The sequence below is a fragment of the Nycticebus coucang genome, chromosome 4 (genome assembly GCF_027406575.1).
Source record: "Nycticebus coucang isolate mNycCou1 chromosome 4, mNycCou1.pri, whole genome shotgun sequence".
NCBI lineage: Eukaryota > Metazoa > Chordata > Mammalia > Primates > Lorisidae > Nycticebus > Nycticebus coucang.
Window position 1 is genome coordinate 120,226,173 of NC_069783.1, and position 19,234 is coordinate 120,245,406.

General features: G+C 41.7%; 1 pseudogene; it reads left to right on the forward strand.

The window, feature by feature from the left end:
• The first annotated feature begins 10,199 nt into the window (after window positions 1-10,199).
• Window positions 10,200-10,655, forward strand: LOC128583069 (ubiquitin-40S ribosomal protein S27a-like; annotated as a pseudogene).
• The last annotated feature ends 8,579 nt before the right edge of the window (window positions 10,656-19,234 follow it).

Genomic DNA, 19,234 nt, shown 5'->3' on the forward strand with positions numbered 1-19,234 from the left:
TTGACCTCCCAGAGTGATAACTCAGGGCAAGTTCTTCATGCAGTGCCTGGCTCCAAAGGCAGTGATCAATAAAATTATAACACCCGGCCATTTGTCCTTTGTACAAGGGAATTGTCACTCAGTCACATCACATGAAGGTTTTTCCCCCTTTTAACTTAAATTTTATTGTCTGTATTTTATTGCAAATTGCAAAAGTACAGAATGACCGGTGCAGCGAGTCAGACAATGCAGAAGTATACCAATGAGAAGGGAATGCTCTTCGCTGTACCCACTGAGATGACCAAAGATGACACATTGTTATGGGTCGCTAGACTCCTTCCTCTGTGTTCATATCAACCAGCTTAAAGACACATTCCTAAGGGGGTTTTTTTCTTTTTTTTTCCTACTTTTTATGAAAATGAGATCATGCTTTTTTCACTTAATAATTTATCACAAATACACCTCTAGACCTATTTATCTGCATCTAACTCATTCTTTTATTGCTTGAGTAATGTTTCATAGAGCACCTGTGTCATAATTTATTCAATTATTCCCCTAGTCCTGAGCATTCAGGTGGTTTCCAGTCTTTTCCTACCTTAAATAAGGGTGCAATAAATATATTTCTCCATATATCCTTATGTACTGACACTTTTATTTCTGTAGAATAAAGTCTCCAAAATAGGATTGCTTTTTTATTGTTAATAAATATGTATTTTTATTGTTAATAAATACAGCCAGAAGACTTTTCCCAAAGGTTGAAGCAATTCACACTCCCTGGAGCAATACAGGAAGAGTGTACACTTCCTTACAATTTTGCCACCATCTGGAAGTTGCCAATATTTTTTCATTTTTGCCAACCTAATGAGTGAAAAAATTGATATCATCGTTTGAATTTACTCTTCCCGAAACTCTAATGGAGTTGATCTTCTCTCTGGTGCCTTGACCATTTGCATTTCCTCTTGAGCTGTTTGCTATTCAAGTCAGCAGCTTAGAATGAGAGAGACCAAATGCAGTTCCAGTGAGACCAATAAGGAGCTTGGCACAATGACAAAACACCTGTCTTCAGTCACTCTCACCTGACATGGACGAAGTAATTCATTCCATGATTCCATAAAGATCTTCTGGATGCTTCTATGCAGCAGATCTATACTTCTCCTTCCCTTTCAAAATTCAATTTTTAAGTTGATGTTTTAAGTTCTCTCTTAAATGGTCTTATAACCAATCAAGCTACACTGCCTTGGGCAATAACAGCTTTGTTCATAACCACTAAGGATTTCCTAATTGTTCCAACCTCTCCCCTAAGACATACAGGGGATGAAGTAAAAACAACAGCAGTTATTGCTGGTTTGGAGCAGGAGTGTCTAAAAGTTAATGATTGAGGTATAGGTAAAGGGAAGAACTTGAGAGCCAGAGAAAACCTGGTTCAAATCCCAGCTCTGCCTCCTCCTCTCTTAACCACCTTTGGCTGTGATTGTGCCCAGTTTCCTCATCGTTAAAGCAAGGTCATAGTCTCACCTACCTCCTGTAAGTATTATGAGCCTTCAGTGAGTTATTACCTGGAAAGCACTCAGCACCTGCCTAACAGGTATATGTTCAATAAAAGTCAGCTTTATTATTAAGATCCTTTTTATATAATGTAGGATGAAAGCAAACTCCAAGTCACACCACCAAAGAAAAACTTTAAGCAATGACTTGAGTTGTTAAAACATTTCAATAAGCTTAAATTAAGTGGAATCATTGGCATTTTACCTATACCTTTTGTACCCATCAGAAGGATTCTTTTGCTTCAGGTAATGCGAATTCTTGTAACCATAATGAATTGCTTTCAAATTACCAAAAATAAGTAATAAAGAAGTTCTAAACAATGTGCTTGGAAATTTTCTTGAACTACATTGCTGCTTAACCAAAGAAAGGTGTCTTCATATTTTTTCAGCCTTCACTAAGCTTTCTAAATATTGCAAACTATGTATGGCCACAAGCAGATGATGAAATGTGTCACCTGAAACTAAATTCTGATTTCTCTGGACAGTTTCTCTCCCTCTCTCTCTCTCTCTTTCTCTCACCACCCCCCACTAGAAATCTGAACAGCCTCAATGTACAATGGCAAACTCAGGTTTTAGGGTGAACAAAATCTTTTTTTTTAAGAGACAGAGTCTCACTTTATCGCCCCTCGGTAGAGTGCCGTGGCCTGACAGTTCACAGCAACCTCCAATTCCTGGGCTTAGGCCATTCTTTTGCCTCAGCCTCCTGAGTAGCTGGGACTACAGGTGCCCACCACAACGCCCAGCTATTTTTTGTTGCAGTTAGGCCGGGGTCAGGTTGGAACCCACCATCCTCGGTATATGGGGCCATTGCCCCACCCACTGAGGCACAGGCGCCACCCCAACAAAATCATTTTTAAGAATCTGTTCATGTGGCAGGTTCTGTAACTTTTTTCTCCAGGGATGTGCAAATGTAAACTCAAAGCTCACAAAAGAAAGGGTCTGCCCTAGTGACCCAGAGCCAGGACGAGCCTTCTGGCAACTCTGCCAGCCCACCTCACCCTTTCTATTTTCTATGCTCCAGACCAAAACCAAGCATCCAGGATCCTGGAGGGATTTTGTAAAGAAAACAAATCTGTTTTCACGGGTGGCCTAAATCAGGGACTTCAGCAAGGTCTGAATGGATGGAAGTCAACTGATCTACCCACCCCACCCCAGTGATACTTCTCTATGAGAACTGACATCCAGGTCCCAGCATGTTAGACAAAGGCCACTATCCTCTAGGGACTGTACTCAGTTCCTCCAAACTATCTGGCACTTTACGTTCTCCCAGGCTGAGAAGACATTTCCTGTTCCCAAGCACAGGTGTACTGTCTACCTCCCTACTGGCTGGGTCCGCTCCAGGGCCAGATCTTCCTTTCTGCAATGGATCATTTTATTTAAAAGCAACCCTTGGAAGGAGTACAGTCCTTACTTGAGCAACAGTTTGGAGGCAACAAAAAAACGCCATATGTGAAACTCAAGTCATCCTTTTGTCTTAACTTTGCCCCAGTGACACGTTCATTGGCCTTCTCCAGTCACCTGGGTCATAAATTCTCAGCAAGGGTGAGGCAAGAAATTCATCTCTCCCCTTGGGTCTCAGTTGTCTTTTTAAAAGTGGTTCACCAATCTCTCAGGATATTGGTGAGTTCTAATCAATCGTTTTTTCTTTTAATTGTGTACACAATTTCTTGATTTTCCTATGTGCCAACTGCAATATTCTATCGTGGATGGGAATGGAGTACACATACCGAGTCACTCTGTTGCGGCTGTCGGTACAGATCGCTTCCCCAAGGAAATAAATTACATTTCATTCTCTATATATTGTTTACTTTATAGTCTCTTGATCTTACTTTGCTGACTTCTTGTAGATTTTTTGGTAGCTTGCTTCCCACTTAATCACAACAGCTTCTGTAAATGTTAGCGAGTTGTGTTATGGGGATTTGCTGCTGGCATTTCACAATGATTCCCAAACATAGAAGCCCCTACTTTATTCTACCCCTCCCCCCCAAAAAAAACTCAATAAATATTCCCATCACTTAAAAAAAAATAGACTCTTAAAATGATTTTCCAATGAGCAGACTTTATTTCATGTTAATCATACAATAACTCAAAGCACATTTAGCACTGTCCTCTATTTGTGGTTTTATGAGGTCACTGTTGACCTAGCATGTGCATTCCCGATGAGCCTGTTCATCATAATCTAATCAGTTGCTACTCAAAATTCCAACAGAAGGAAAGCTTCTCCTCCCATCTCCTGAGAGAGCTTGCTAGCCACATTCACAGTTAGCACCTCTCCTGGCCATATCCTCTTTGTAGGAGAAGACTGTTTTCTGAGAGTGTTTTTTTGGGACTTACTTTATGCCAGGCCTCTAAACTTCACAACTATCTTATGAAGTAGATCTTATCCCAGTCCCCATTTTACAGATGAGATAACTGAGGCTCAGAGAGATGAAATTACTACCCTGAAATTACATGGCTTTGAAACCCAAGGCCAGATTTGAATGTTAGCCACTACCATCTCCTGTACTAAGATGAATCTTGAAAGCTTCCCCACCCTCCCATGTTTCAGACACCCTCTGCCTCTTATTCTGAGTTTTCCACCTTCCTCCCTGGCCAGTTGTGCCTCTCCCAAATGTCTCATAGGAGCCTGTAGCAACATCATAGCTCTGCCACTCACTAACCATCTGCTCTTGGATAAATGGCTTCACCATTCAGTTCCTTAATTTTCTCATCTGCAGTGTGGGCATAATTTCACTGACCTCACAGGGAAGTCAGCGGGTGGGGGCATTTTCCCCCTGTTTGTTCATTGCAGTATCCCCAGTGCCTGGAACATTGTCGGTATTTAACAAATATTTGTTGACAGAAGGAATATAAAATAATGCAGTACTATATAGTAAGCCTTGCCAGAGCTTGGCACAAAGTAGGTGTCAATAAACGTCTGGCTGTTCTCCTCAGAGGTGTTAAACCACCTTGGGCCACAGGCAGCTCTTCTCCTTGGCAGGAAGATGAGGGCATTATCTACTCCAAGCCTCACTCCACCCCTGCCCAAAACATCCTTCCCATGGGACCTAAAGGATCAGTTTACCCTGGCACCAGCTGAAACGGGACAGTAGCACTTTCCCCCCTGGCCTGGGATAAGGGTAAGGGAGTTCTATTCCACAGAGGAGAGAGTTCCCCAGGCTTCTTGAGAAGTCTGCAGGAGTCATATTGCATCTTCAATGGCATGAATGGGCCTTCCAGACCCAGAATTAGGGTCAAGTGATAGCCTCAGCATCTCTAATGTATTCTGTGCCCCTCCACAGTGACCTGGCCAGCACTGGGAATTAAATTTTGTATAATAATCTGATTTTCCCTCTTAAATTTGAATGTAATGCATGCCCTATAAAATATTCAAACATCAAAGAAATGTATGACTTAGAAAACGAAACACCCTTTTTCCCAACCCAGATAGATTCTAGTAACAATTTGGTGTACTGAATATTCATCTAGATATTCTTTCCAAACATATTCTAATAAATATTAGTACTGTTAGTACTTACAAAAAGTGAGATCATACTTTATGTATCTTCTGCACCTTATTGTTTTTCCTTAGTCAAGTTTATTGAGGTATAATTTACAAACCGTAAAATGCACCATTTGTAGTGTAGCACTCCATGAGTTTTGGTAAAACATCTACGGGTGAATAAGCATCACCACAATAAAGATTTGAACAGTTTCATTAACACTCCACCCCCACAGTTCCCTCCCGCCCATTTGTAATCAATCCTTTTCTTCACCTCCAGCTCCTGGAAATGACTAATCTGTTCCCTGTTCACATAGTTTTTCTTTTCCAGAATGTCATTTAAATGAAATCGTACGGTAAATAGCTCTTTGCATCTGGTTTCTTTCCTTTAGCTTAATGCATTTGAGGTTTATTCATGCTGTCATATGAATCACAGGTATATTCATTTTTAATGCTATATAATATTTCACTGTGTGGATGTACCACAACTCATTTTCCCATTCATTGATTGAAGGACATTAGGGTTATTTCTAGTTTTGGAGATATAACAGATAAAACCACCATGAACATCCACATACAAGTTTTAGTATGAATATATGTTTTCATTTCTCTTGGGTAAATACGCAGAAGTGGGATTGCTGAGTCATGTAGTAAGTATATCTATCTTTATGAGAAGTTGCCAAACTATTTTCCAAAGTGGCTTTTCCATGCACCTTGCTTTTTTTTCTTAACCTAAGAAATATGTTGTTATTACCTGATAATATGTATTTGTTTGTGAAATATTCCCCCACAAGTATGTAAGGATGTAAGGACACAGTAGGTGCTCAATAAATGCATATTGGATGAATGGACTCCAGGGACCTCCCTCCATGTGAGGATATATAGATACATGTCATTAACCTGCAAGTGGTAATACTGTGTGTTCTGCCATCTGGGTGTGTCTGACTTTACTGTTCCCTTATTGGTGGGTCCTTAGAGCTCCACCAATAGTAGTAGTAATTCTTCACTACTACACACAAGCGCTTGCATATTTATTTGCAAACTTCTGTGAGTTTCATGAAAACAAATTCCTAGAAGGAGAAATGTTGAGGCAAAGGATATGAAAGATTACGACTTTAATAGGTTTTCGCAAAAGGTGATACCAATTCACACCCTCCCCCACCCCACCCCCAAGAGTAGGGGAAGTGAAGATTACCCGCTTCAGAAGATTCCACGCTTCACCACAGCCTTGCCTGTACTGAGTATTACCAGTGGGGATAAATAGCAAATGCACACTGCTGCGGGTCTCACAATCAGCAAGACCCAGTGCTTCCTGGATTTTTGGATTTCGTACATGCATTATGATCTCCAGAGAGAATAGTGGAAACTGACATAGGATCATCAACTTCTTGTTCTGCTAAGAAAAGACCCAAAACCAAAATGAAAACACATCTAATATACGTACAAAACGTGGTACCTCCTATCATGTTATATAAATAAAAGGACAAGTTCATTCCATTGAAAGATGGGAAAGGCAAACTCTGAGAAGAAAATAAGTCTGATTGTGATACATTTGAATATTGCTTTCTCTATTATTATTTCACTGTGAATTGGGAGAAAGAATGGATGGGTTTGGATGGGAGCCTAGTTAGTACCAGCAGGCTTGCCTAGGTGACCCTGTGAGGGCTCTAAATGAGAACAAAAGGTAGTTGGGAGAAAAAATGAAACAGAACAGGGGAAGAAATGAAAGTGTTACAATTAGCTAATTGGGCCCAGTTCTTCTGGATGTAGCTTCATCTCCCCCACTGTGCATGGAGCTCTTCTCCACATCAAAGACCACTGCACGCCTGGAGAATTGGAACCGATGTTTATGGAGTGCTTTGAAGATGTAAAGTACTGTTTAAATGCTAAGTATCATTATTATTACTTTAAATTTTAAATACCTTTTTTTCTTTTGGTGAGGATTTTTAATGTGTGCAGTTCTTATTTAATATGGAAGCAAGACTGTCTGCTACAGGTGGGGCAAGAAACCCCATGTACCTTTGGAACACTGAACCAAGCTCACCACCTTGTCCTTGTAAATTGTGTTTTCCAGGAAGATGAACACTGTCAATCAGATGCTGTCAGTTTATGTAAGAACATGTCTCAAGATCTAATTGAAATACAGTATCTTTCCAGGCAGAGTTGATAGAGTTATCACATTACAGATTTTATTTGACTCTGCATCTCAATTCATTCCTTTGTATAGTTTCCAGATTTCTTCATAAAACAGAAATTAGACACAGTCTTGACATTAGAATTTCACAAAGAAGCAATCAAATCCAAATTACTTCGAAGAAAGAAAGGACTATAAAAGTAACTAAACAAAATGAAAGGAAAAAAACATTCTGGAGGGCCCTAGTTCATGAATTAATTTTGTTATTTGGTCCTTGGGACAAATCCAACTTAATTTAAGAGGTTGCCAGACATAAAGCACTAGAAAAAACCTTTGCATCTGTGGTTAGTATGAGCTTAGAGAGAAACATTGTAAAGTTTGAAAGTTCTTCCTTTTCTTTCTCTCTCTTTTTCTCTCTTTCTCTTTCTCTCTCTTTCTCTTTCTTTCCTCCTTCCCTCCCTTCCTTCTCCCTCTCTCTCTCTTTCTTTATTTCCATAGACCTCAGACAGGCTCCATGCGTGTAGCACAGTGGTTACAGCGCCAGCCGCATACACTGAGGCTGGTGGGTTTGAAACCAGCCCGGGTCAGCTAAACAACAATGACAACTGCAACAAAAAAATAGCTGGGCGCTGTGGTGGGAACCTGTAGTCCCAGCTACTTGGGAGGCTGAGGCAAAAGAATCGCTTAAGCCCTAGAGTTTGAGGTTGCTGTGAGCTGTGATGCCGGAGCACTCTACCAAGTCATAGTTAGACTCTGTCTCAAAACAAACAAACAAAAACATAAAACTTGGACGATGAACTGGTCATTATCTCTTGACTTACACTAATGTGACTGGTCGGTATCCCGTTCACGTGTTTCTGTATTAATAGATTTTTTTCCCCAAGGATTGGTGAGGAATTTTTTAAATTAAAAAATCATCAAAGCTTAAATGAATTGCCGGACATAAAACTTGGATCTGAAATGGTACACAGTCGTTGGGCCCTTTCAATTTCCTATTGTAGCCAAAGTCCAAACTGTGTTTTAAAAACTGTTCTAGTAATGAGATTCACAAGAGGTATCGGGTTACTAAGTGGCTTTTAGCCTCTTTTGAAACTGGAGTAAAGGAAAATCTCATTAATTTGAACTGTGCTAATAATGGAATTTGTTATAATTGAACCTGGCCTAAGCTACAGTTTACCTTTGGTCTACCTGTGAAGAAAAGTTTACCAGAGTAACTATGTCAAGAAGACTGCGGAGCATTTCACGTCTTCAAGAGAATAAATTGTCTTAATGCTTTTAGCACCTAACTCTTGCCCAAATAAATTCCTGCCAAATCCAGATGAGTTTTAAATGCCGATTAGAGCAGAAGAAAAGTACTACTACTTGGGAACCCTTCCTTTGTCAAGTTCTCCTCTGTATTCAAAAGAAATAAAGGTTCATTTTGTTTAAGAATTCTAAACAGTCCTTTAATGCAGACAGACCTCTTAACCTGCCCTTCACACCAATTGTTATGAATAAGGTTTTTATTGAAACAGTAGCAAAGATCTGTAATTACAACCACTAACAAGAGAATGAAGTCAAAGGAATGTCTTTTCCCCACTTGTGTCAGGCTGTGCGCTTAGCACTTTCTGATTTTTTTATTGTATGTCCAGTCACCAACTGGTTCTAATAGATGGCCATATTTACAATTGAAGTAATCTTAGCTGTAGGAGAACATTAACATCTGTGGGCTTCATTGGCATCACTGAACAAGTAATAGATGCTCAAAGGAAATGAAGAAAAATAGGTATAAAGACACAAAAATAGATGATGGACAGATGGGTGGAAGAACAAGTAGACTGCAGAAAAACAGAAATGGATGAATGGATGACGAAGGATGAAGGATGGATGGGCAGATGGATGGACAGGTAGACAGAAGTATCCAAAGCAAAGATACTTTGCACATGGTATCCAGGTGTCATGGAGTGATTTTTTCACTCCATTTTTTGCAGTTTGCCATCCAATCAAGGATTAAGGCAGGTCATGTTAGAAAGACGGCCATGGAACAGGAATGGCACAGGCTTTCTGGTAAGCTCAGCAAACCAGCTAAGGACTCTGTATTTGGTGCTTTGCTAATGAGGTCCCAAGGCTACAGGGAACTCACTGGAGGAGCTCAAGCAGACTAGATCTCAATCTGCTGGGGAAGCTGGACAAAGGGTCATCAATGGGGTGGCTGCATGTGCCAAGTCAACACAGAGGTCCTCTGAACTTGAGGAATTGGTTTGAGTCCATGATGCTTAAGTTTGGTTTTTTCCCATCACAGTATCATTTAATGGATGTCATTTAATCGGTGCCAAAAGTCCTCCCCCCCTACTAGAAGGAAATGCCTCAAATTTTCATCATTCCATTCACATTTTTAAAATAATTCAAAAAGCTTTTTGCTTTTCCTGGATTATAAAAAGAATACCCAAAGGTAACTAAATAAATAACATGAGAAAGACAGAAAGGAAAAGAAACACAGGCTCTCCATTAAAAAATTCAAACAATATAGAAGCATATGAACGAGCAAGTAAAAATGACCTATAATTCCATCATTCAGTAATATCCACAGCTAACGTGGTGGAAAAGATCTAATTAAGCAATGAAAACAATGTATTTATATTTAAAGACCTACCATGCTTCAAGCACTGGAGGTACAAGGGACAAAACACTGTTACAGTCTCTGCACCTTGGGACTTCATAATCTACTGGAGGAAACAAATTAAATGAGTTACTAGAAGTGTGATGAGTGTTTTGTGACAGGTGTTTTTGCTCTCAACAATATCAGAGGCATCTTCGTGGGGGGAGGGATGAAAATATTACTAATTATTCATTGCTCTTTCCTCTACCCTTTCTTCTAAAGAAGATTCTGCCTTTGCCCGCTTAATCTGAATACCTTTTTTGGACTTAGAAGGACTAGAAAAAGAGTTAAGTACATGAGCTTGTGTCAGGAAGGACCTGAAACTACCAGGAGTAGAACAAAGTAGATAAAAAAGGGAGTGGAAGGCTTAAGAAGGAAGGTGTGGCCTTTCTGATCCCCCATCTGTGTGGAATTGCCACCAAGATGCAGATTTCCATAAAAATCCTTTTGAGGAAGAACTTCACTCTTGAGGTTAAACCCTCAGATACATTAGAAAATGTGAAGGCTTGATCCAGGATAAGGAAGGAGTTCCTCCTGATCAACAAAGACTGATTTTTGCTGGCAATCAACTGAAAGATGGATGTACTTTGACTACAACATTCAAAAGGAGCCTGCTGTTCATCTTGTGTTACGACTTCATGATGGTGCTGAGAAAAGGAAGAAGACTTACACCGGGAAGGATCAATGTAAGAGAAAGAAGGTTAAGCTGGCTGTCCTGAAATACTGTATGGTGGGCGAGAACGGAACATGAGTCGCCTTTGTTGAGAGTGCCCTTCAGATGAGTGTGGTGCTAGAGTTTTTGCGGCCAGCTGCTTTGATAGATACCAGTGTGGCAAATGTTGTCTAACTTACTGCTCCAATGCAACAGAAGACAAGTAATTGTATATAAGTTAATAAAAGGCATGCACAAAAGAGAAAAAAGAAAAGAAGGAATGTCTGAAAGGAAAAACAATAGTAATAGCCCAGGTTGAGGTGGGGAGGACGTGAGGAGAAGCATTTGGGGCAACAGCTGTTGTGATAAGATCATGTATGAATTCCTCAAAGGACTTGAACTCAGATGTCGATGATTATCTAATGCTTTGGGGGGATTCAGGACTGGAGATTCTTTGGAATGAGACACCATGTTGAGAGTGGCCGCATGTGGCCTATTGTAGTCTGGAGTCCTCATTCTTTTTGATGGCTGCCTAGTGTCCCATGGTGTGGGTGTAACTAACTTTATTTACTCCTTTCCTTTTAGGCAGAGATGTAGATTGTTAGACGTGTCTTGGTTGTTAAATAAAGATGCTGTGGTGAATATCTTTACAAATAAGTTCACTTCTAAAGGAAGTGAATAGATAGGCAGATGAATGACTGATAGATAAGAAAAAGAGAAAGGAAGAGAGAGAGAGGAAAAAAGAAAAGCAGGGAGGGAGGGAAAGAGGAGGGGAGGAGGACAAATCACGGTATATCAATGCAATAGACTACTACTCAGCAACAAAAGGGAATGAAATATAGATACATGCAACGTTACATTAAAATTAATTGTGCTAAAATTAATTGTGCAGAGTAAAAGATGCTAGACTTGCGTGTGTTTCCATGCATATAAAATTCTAGACAAAAGCAGATCAGTAGTTGCCTGAGTCCAGAAATGTGGGACAGGAGGGAGGAGGGATGAAAAAGGAAGGATGACAAAGGAGACACTCTGGGTAGTAATAACATATTCATTACCTTGGTCGTGGTGATAGCATCACTGATGTACCTATAACTTCCATCTTCTACTCAAGCACATCTTTCAGACTAATAAGCAAATCCACTCCCCTAAGTCCACCCCGGGAGCTCCTTCTGGGATATGTATTTGTTTTTTCTTCTGGTTCCCACTATTCCTGGATGCTTTTGCAGAAGGCAGGTTGTCTGAGGTAGCTAAGAGGCTGAGACAACACCTGGGTTCATGTCAAAGCCCTACTGCTTTTTAACTCTGTGGCCTTGGCAGGTTGAATTCCTCTTTCTGAGCCTCAGTTTTCTCATCTATAAAATGGGGATAAGTAAGTACTATCTACAATCGAGCGTTCGTGAGGATTCAGGAAACAAAAGCACAAAGGGCTTAGCCCACCATGTGGCACACAGTAGGCACTGAATCATAGTTTATTTTATTTTTTTATAGTAATTAAGAGATTAAAAGCTGCAACTCTGAAGTTAGGCCAACCCAAATTCAAATCCATAATAACTGACTTTGAGCAAGTGACTTCACTTCTCTGAGTGTCAGTCTTCTCATCTATGATCTGGATATGATACAAATGCCTCCATCAGGATTCTGGAAGGAAGCAGAGGGCACATGCAACTCAGGTCAGTTGAGGAGAGTTTAATAAACAGATTATTTGCACAGATGTAGGCGGGGCTCAGGGAGATCAACAGGGAAGCAGGCAATACCTGGGCTACAAAAGGGAGATGCCATTACTACCCCTGGGGCTACAGGGGCTAGAAGGGTCAATGGCAGATCCTGGAAAGGGGAGCTGAATGGACAGTCACCCAATAAGAGCTGTGGCTCTTGGAAGAGGCAAGGAGGAGTTTGGGCGATAAATGTCTTAACCTCATTGCCTTCTACCTTCCTTCCTCTGATCTCCTGCCAGTGCTGCTGCTTATCCAGAACAAATGCAACCAGAAGCCAGGGGCACAGAGGCCCTCCAGGTCAGCAACTCCCAAGCTCAGAGCAGGGGAACAAGAGCTGACATGGTGGGGTGCAAAGAGACGAAATGCAATACACAAAGTTCCAACCTCATGGGACCAGTAGCACCCCCAGAGTGTTCCCTGAGAAGATATCGATAAAGCTTTTAGTATACAGTAAGGCTTCCCTAAGTGGCAGCTTATGGTTACCCTAGGAGCAACCCTAGCCTAGGTTCTCAGGGTTGGTACCAGGCCAGCCTTGACCCAACCCACAGTGCTGGGAATGCAGCAGAGCTGATCTTCCACATTCGGTGTTTACTTAGAGAAAACTTGGCTGCTGAGAGCAAGAAGAGGTTGACTGTGGTTTTCTGCAACAGCTGGAGGTGGAGGGGAGGCAGAGAGAAGGGAGCTGGAACATATTAGGACTCCTGAAAGCCAAGAGACCCCAGAGCTCAGGAATCTGAGAAAAGTCCACACAGCATTTGCCTGCATTCCCTCTGCCAAGGGCTTGTGGATTTGGAGGCTGAGTGACACATCCTGGGACTTTGTCCCCAGAAGGCAGGGCCCCGGGGCAGCACCCAGTGCTATGTGGAATGTGCCACTCTTGGAACTGACTGAGGCTCTCGCTTTTTAAAATTGGCCTGTAAATCTCCGTATAGTTTTCAGGGTTTAGGAATTTTATTTTATCTGGATTAAAGTCATGTTCTGTTTTGGCATCGGAAGGCGTTTATGACTGTTAAAACAAGAAATGAAAAATATAGGCCTGGAATCAGCAAGGCTGCCTCCTGCCAGACTCCTAGGGGTTTGTCTTGGGGGCCAGGCTGAAGGTTTTCTGGTAATTCTTGATAAAGCCGTGGCACTGAATCCTAGCAGCAAATGCAATAGCTTGGGAGGGCCCATTAGGAAGGAAACCCTTATCTTAGCTTAGGTGAGCTTTACCATTCCACGTTTCCCTCCTCTTGGGAAATGCGAACCCTCCAGAGCATTGTTTAAAGGGCTTTCTCACTGTCTCTTGGCTGCACTTGGTCTAGGGGTTAGCCTTTCGATTTGTCAGGGCTTGGGATGACTTTGAACTTCCCAAAATGCAATTTGGAGCAGCATTTAAATAACTGAAATTCCAGTTTCCTTTAACCTAGTTTGCCATTTTCTCAATTCTCTCTTGCTTTTAAAGCACACACGTGTGAGTGTGCATGTACACACACACGCACACACGCTTCTTTCTTAATGGCACAAATTATACATGGTTCACAAAGAACACTTGGAAAGCAAAAGAAAGCCCAGGGAGGGGTAGGGGGAGAGTTGGAAAGCAAAAAAATCACAAGAGAAAATCACTCAACATTTTGGCAAAGATTGTTCAGAGTATTTTTCCTTCTAGCCTTCTATCTGCCATGTATCTATCTTTCTTGGATAATACTACAGACTACATGCAACTTTGTTGCCTGAATTTACACTTATAGGTTGCAAGCATCTTCACATTTTTGCAGATAATACATCGCGCTTTCCCGTGATAATAATAACCAGCACTTACTAAGCCCTGAAGTTAAAAATTCAGTCTTTTTACTCAGAGGGATCTGGATTCAAATCTCAACTTGGTCCATTTTTAGCTGCACCTTCGGGCAAGTTACTTAACCTTGTAGAGCCTGAGTTTCTTATCTGTAAAATGGTTGTAAAAATTTTATCTACTTCAGAGGGAGGGTTGCTGCGAGAATCAAATAAAATTCTGTCAGATAAAGAAAAGCCTGGGAAGTACGTAGGCCCCTAGTAAGTGTTCAATAAATTATGGCTCATATTCTCACTGTGTGTGCAGCTGATGATCTATGTAGGACATTTGTCTGTGTTTTTCTTTTCGTCAGAGTGCTATGTGCAGCATTCTCTACAAACCAGAACTTTAGGCTCCACAGCATAAGCAGCTAGATGATTTTAAACTTCTATCTTCCCCCAAGAACACTGACAAAATTGGCTGTCTGTAATATGCAAAAATCCACCCAGAAATGGAAGAGAGGGACATTTGCACAAGCTGGCTTGTGTCTACAGAATTAGAAGGCACAGTTGGACTAATTTTAGTGCCTAAAAATTGGAAACATTGGAATAATGCTTTGTGGGAAATGCAAGTTCTTGAAAGTGGGGAAAGGAACCACTAGGAACGGTGGAGTTGGGGACCATTCCCTCACGTTTTTGGCGCTATCCCCTTTGGGTCTACTTTGCTGACAGCTAAAAGGTTGGAGGGAAAGGGTTAAATGTCCTTCCAGTCCTCAGGTTAGAAATGACTGGCACGCTCACATTCACATCCCCTCTTCATTGTCTTGGTTTTCTCAGCTATCTGCTTTCCTTTGTCTTGCCATAGATAATTTTGATCCTGTGACCAGGCTCTTTGGTATTTTGTCCTTTGGGATTTCTGAGAGGCGCGGGCCCCTGCGATTGACCTCACGTGGGCAGACTGCACACAACTCACTTTGTATCTGAGGAGCGGAGCCGGGGGCCTAGCTCCCTTTCCTCGCAGCCAATCAAGACCGGGCTGAGAATTTATGAGATGAAGGCGAACCACTTTGAAGAAAGGCGCCCTTGTCTGCTGCTGCGCCATTGCTCCGTGGAGCGCGTGGGGCGGTGGGGAGGGGTGGGCGCGGGGAGAGGGGCCGGCGCCCTGGGGATGGATGGGGAAAGAAAAGAATCCGAGAAACCAGGGTCAAAAGTCTTTCTGTGAACAGGAAAGAAAACTGAGCAGGCCGCTTTCCTCCTTGCAGGTGTGTTCTCACAATGAGGAGCCGCTTGGCCCTTCCCAAGGGTCAGGGAGGATCGCAGCCCCTGCGTGCATTTGCCCGCAGCCCCATTCCTCCGAGGGAGAAAAAACAGAGAAGCCGAGGGGGCGTATCATCACTTCTAGAAGCAATTTTGGCCGCCTGTAATCCAGAAGCAACGATATACCTGCCAAGGCAGCAAGGTGCAGCTTCAAATTCTGGTTCTCCCTGGGGCAATTGCTTCATGCCCCTGAGCCTCAGTTTCCTCATCTATGAAAAGGGATGGTTAATCATAATAATACCTCCCTTTTGAGGCTGCTGGAAGGACCGCATCTGAAGCAGTCAGCACAGTGCTTGGTATGGAGTAAGTGCTGAGTAAGCCAAAGCTGTTATTAAGGTTTCAAAAGAGGTATTCTGCTTTCATTAAAGCCAAAAATAAAACTCAAACAATCGTCCTTTCATTCATTTGTGCAAGGAACCTATAAACACTTAATATGGCCTACTATGTGCTAGTTACTTTACTGGACATGAGAATAATAGAAGCCAGCATCTGCATGGTGCTTACTACGCATTAGGCCCTGATTTAAACCCGTCATATGTGTTACCAAAGCTTCACGACTACATGATATCATAGATACAAAGAAGTTAAGCATAGCTAAGCCAGCTAGTGAGATTAGGAGCTGGGAGTGGAACTCAGCATGCCTACTTCTCAAATCTATATCTGAAGCATGCTGCCAGCCCAAAACTAACAAATAGGCCAGATGTGGTGGTTGACACCTGTAATCCTAGCACTCTGGGAGGCAGAGGCAGGAGGATCCCTTGAGCCCAGGCGTGTAAGACCAGCCTGAGCAAGAGAATGACCCTGTCTTTACTAAAAATAGAAAGACTAGTCAGTGGTTGGGCATGGTGGCAGGTGCCTATAGTCCCAGCTACTTGGGAGGCTAGAGCAGGAGGGTCACTTGAGCCCAGGAGTTTGAGGTTACTGTGAGCTAAGCTGACACCATGGCACTCTAGAATAAGACTCTGTTTCAAAAAACAAACAAATAAACCTCAAAATCAAATAAACAAACCTTAAAATCGTGATTCTGAAACCCCCTTAGGACAGCATTGCCCGCTAGAACTTTTTGCAATGATATAAATACGAATATTTCTTTCTTTTTTTTTTTTTTGTTTTTGAGACAGAGTCTTAAGCTGTCACCCTGGGTAGAGTGCTGTGGCATCACAGCTCACAGCAACCTCCAACTCCTAGGCTTAAGCGATTCTCCTGCCTCTGCCTCCCAAGTAGCTGGGACTACAGGCGCCTACCACAACGCCCGGCTATTTTGTGGTTGCAGCCATCATTGTTGTTTGGCAGGCCCAGGTTGGATTCAAACCCACCAGCTCAGGTGTATGTGGCTGGCGCCTTAGCCACTTCAGCCTCAGGTGCCAAGCCTAAATATGAATATTTCACATCTGCACTGTCCAGTATAGTTACTGAGGCCTTAAAATGTGCCCAGTGTGATAGAGAAGCTGAATTTTACTTACTTTAAATTAATTTTAACTTTTATTTAGTCTGCATTAGTTTCAATGTAGCTAGTGCCAGCTTTAGAACTCAGAGTCTAGTAGTGGAAATTCATATTAACCAAGGTGTTGAAAATTGTACTGTCTGTGGCCCTGCTCGAATCCCAGAACACAGGCAGGAAAACACAGCCTTGGTAGGGGGGTGTAGCGGGGGGTGGGGTCATGGGAGGCTTCCCAGAGAAAGTCTTCTCTGAGCTGAGTCTTCAGGAAGGGGGGTTGACAGGAGGGGAGGCATTTTTACATATGTCCAGATATGTTGGATTTCACAACAGAGCCTGTGTTAAGCCTGTGCTTTGGTGGAGATTGAAACCTGTAATCATGACTCAGGGTCTTCTTTGAGCTACAAGATAACCAGACCTCACCCCTGCAGGTTGAAATACTACTTGGAGTCAGGAATGTGTCTGCTGTTCTTTTCTGCTGCAGATATCAGCTTGTGTTTGATTTTTAACCATTACCTGTCTGAGGATGTGAAAACACCTAGAAAACAAATTTGGAAAATTCACCGTCTTGTTGGAATGCTTTGTCAATGTGTGAAGCCAAATGTCCCAGAATTGGTGAACAAGCTCTAGGCAGACAAAAGAGTGGTAATAATAATAAAGATAATGAGGATAATAATGAAAAACAGTTACCACTTATTAAGACACTTACTTTGTCCCAGACCTGGCGTTAAGTGCTTTTGTGAATTGATCGTCTCACGCAGTCCTACAATCTATTCTCTGCTAGTCAGACAGAGAGGCCTTTTTAAGACATAAACCCTAAATCAGATCATGCTAGTCTGTGGCGGAAACCCCTTAAGTGGCTTCACATTTTACTTAGAATTAAATCCAAGTTCCTTGTTCTGATCTTCAAGGCCTGACCCCTGCCTACCTCTCCCCATCTGTTACCCTTCACTATCTACTCACCAAGCTCCAGGCACATTAAAATCCCTCTCTGGTGTAAAGTGCTGAGCTTTTGTCTGCCTCAGGGCCTTTGCACTTGCTATTCCTCTAATAAGCAACTCAACTCCTCGCTCTAACCCTCTACTAGAATGCTAGAGAGCAGGGACTTTATCGCTTTCATCACAGTTGCATCTCCAGCCCCTGAAACAGTAGGTGCTCAGTACAAAACTGCCATATGATTGAAAGAATTTAAACCCTATGTACATTATTATTCTCATGTAACAGTTGAAGAAATTGAAGGTCGAACTGGCTAATTCGCTCAAAGCTACACAGCTTGTGAGTTTCCCACTACATATCTGGAGGATTCCATCCATCTATTTGCTCCTTGTCAGCCAGCTGTGCTGAGGCTACACAGACGCTTCAAGAGGAGTATCCTACAAGATGCAGTTTTTCTCCCTTCACTTTGCAAACAGCCCTGGTTTGCCTCACTTAATCCCTTATTGCCAGAATCTGTCTGTATAATAAGAAACCTTAGCCTGCAAAACTAACCAACCTCCCACTGGCTTTTACCTTATGTTTTTCTTTGATTATAAAGTAGTATTGTAGAAAGACTGGCCAATATAGAAAAAATATAAAGAAGCTAGGAGAAAAACCAACCACATGTGACTTCACTATCTAGAGGCAACTTGGTTAGCATTTTGGTTTCTTTACTGCCAATCTTAGTTTCCATTGTCTCCAATAGAGAGTTCAGATGGTCTGTGTAGTAATTTTCTCTCTTACTTTTACCCTTTCATGTTGTATCTAAGAGTGTTCTCACAGCATTAAAAATTCTTCATAAGCATTTCAGGTAATAGTTGCATAATATTCCTTCACGTGGACACATGAGTTTACTCAACCAAATTTCTCTTGTTTGGGAGATTCCTTTTTTTCTCATCTTGCAGGTCAGTAAGCCAAAAATAGGGCTTAAATGCAAGAAGGCATACATACAATTATGAGTTAAATATAAAGTGATTCATGGACAATTATGTTTCCCTTTTAAGATCAGAAAAAGGCATGTCTGTATTTCATCAGAATAATTACTGCTATTATTCTATCATTTCCTGAGATTTCATAGTATATGAAAATTGTGGATATTCCAAAGAAAATCGCAAATTATACCTAGACATTTTCACCCAAAGCACAGGTTTTAAGGCTGTGTTGATTCTTAGTAAAATCCCCTTGTTTCCCTTGTCACTTACATCTTCTTAGCCAGCAACTCCTCCCATGATGAAGCTGCCTCTATTGTCATTTCCATTGGAACCAGAAAGTAGGTTGGGAAAATGCCCAGAATGCAGAGGTCAGAACCAGAGTTCAAAGACTTAACTTTGTGCTCTTGGACGAGTCACTTCTCATCTTCTCTGCAGAATGAGGATGATAGTTCTTGTCTCAGAGAATCGTGAAAGTCAAATGAAGGATCAGACAAGGAGGGTGTATAGTAAACTCAAAAGTGCCATAAAGTTGTTTGGAACTCCTGCCATCCAATGAGTTATCACTACAGTGGTTATTTTTAGAAGATTTAAAGGTCAACAAAGCCAATGTTGTCCAGCCCAAATCTTCAAAAGACTTGCTTTTGTTACAAAATGATATATACAGACAGGATTAGTGG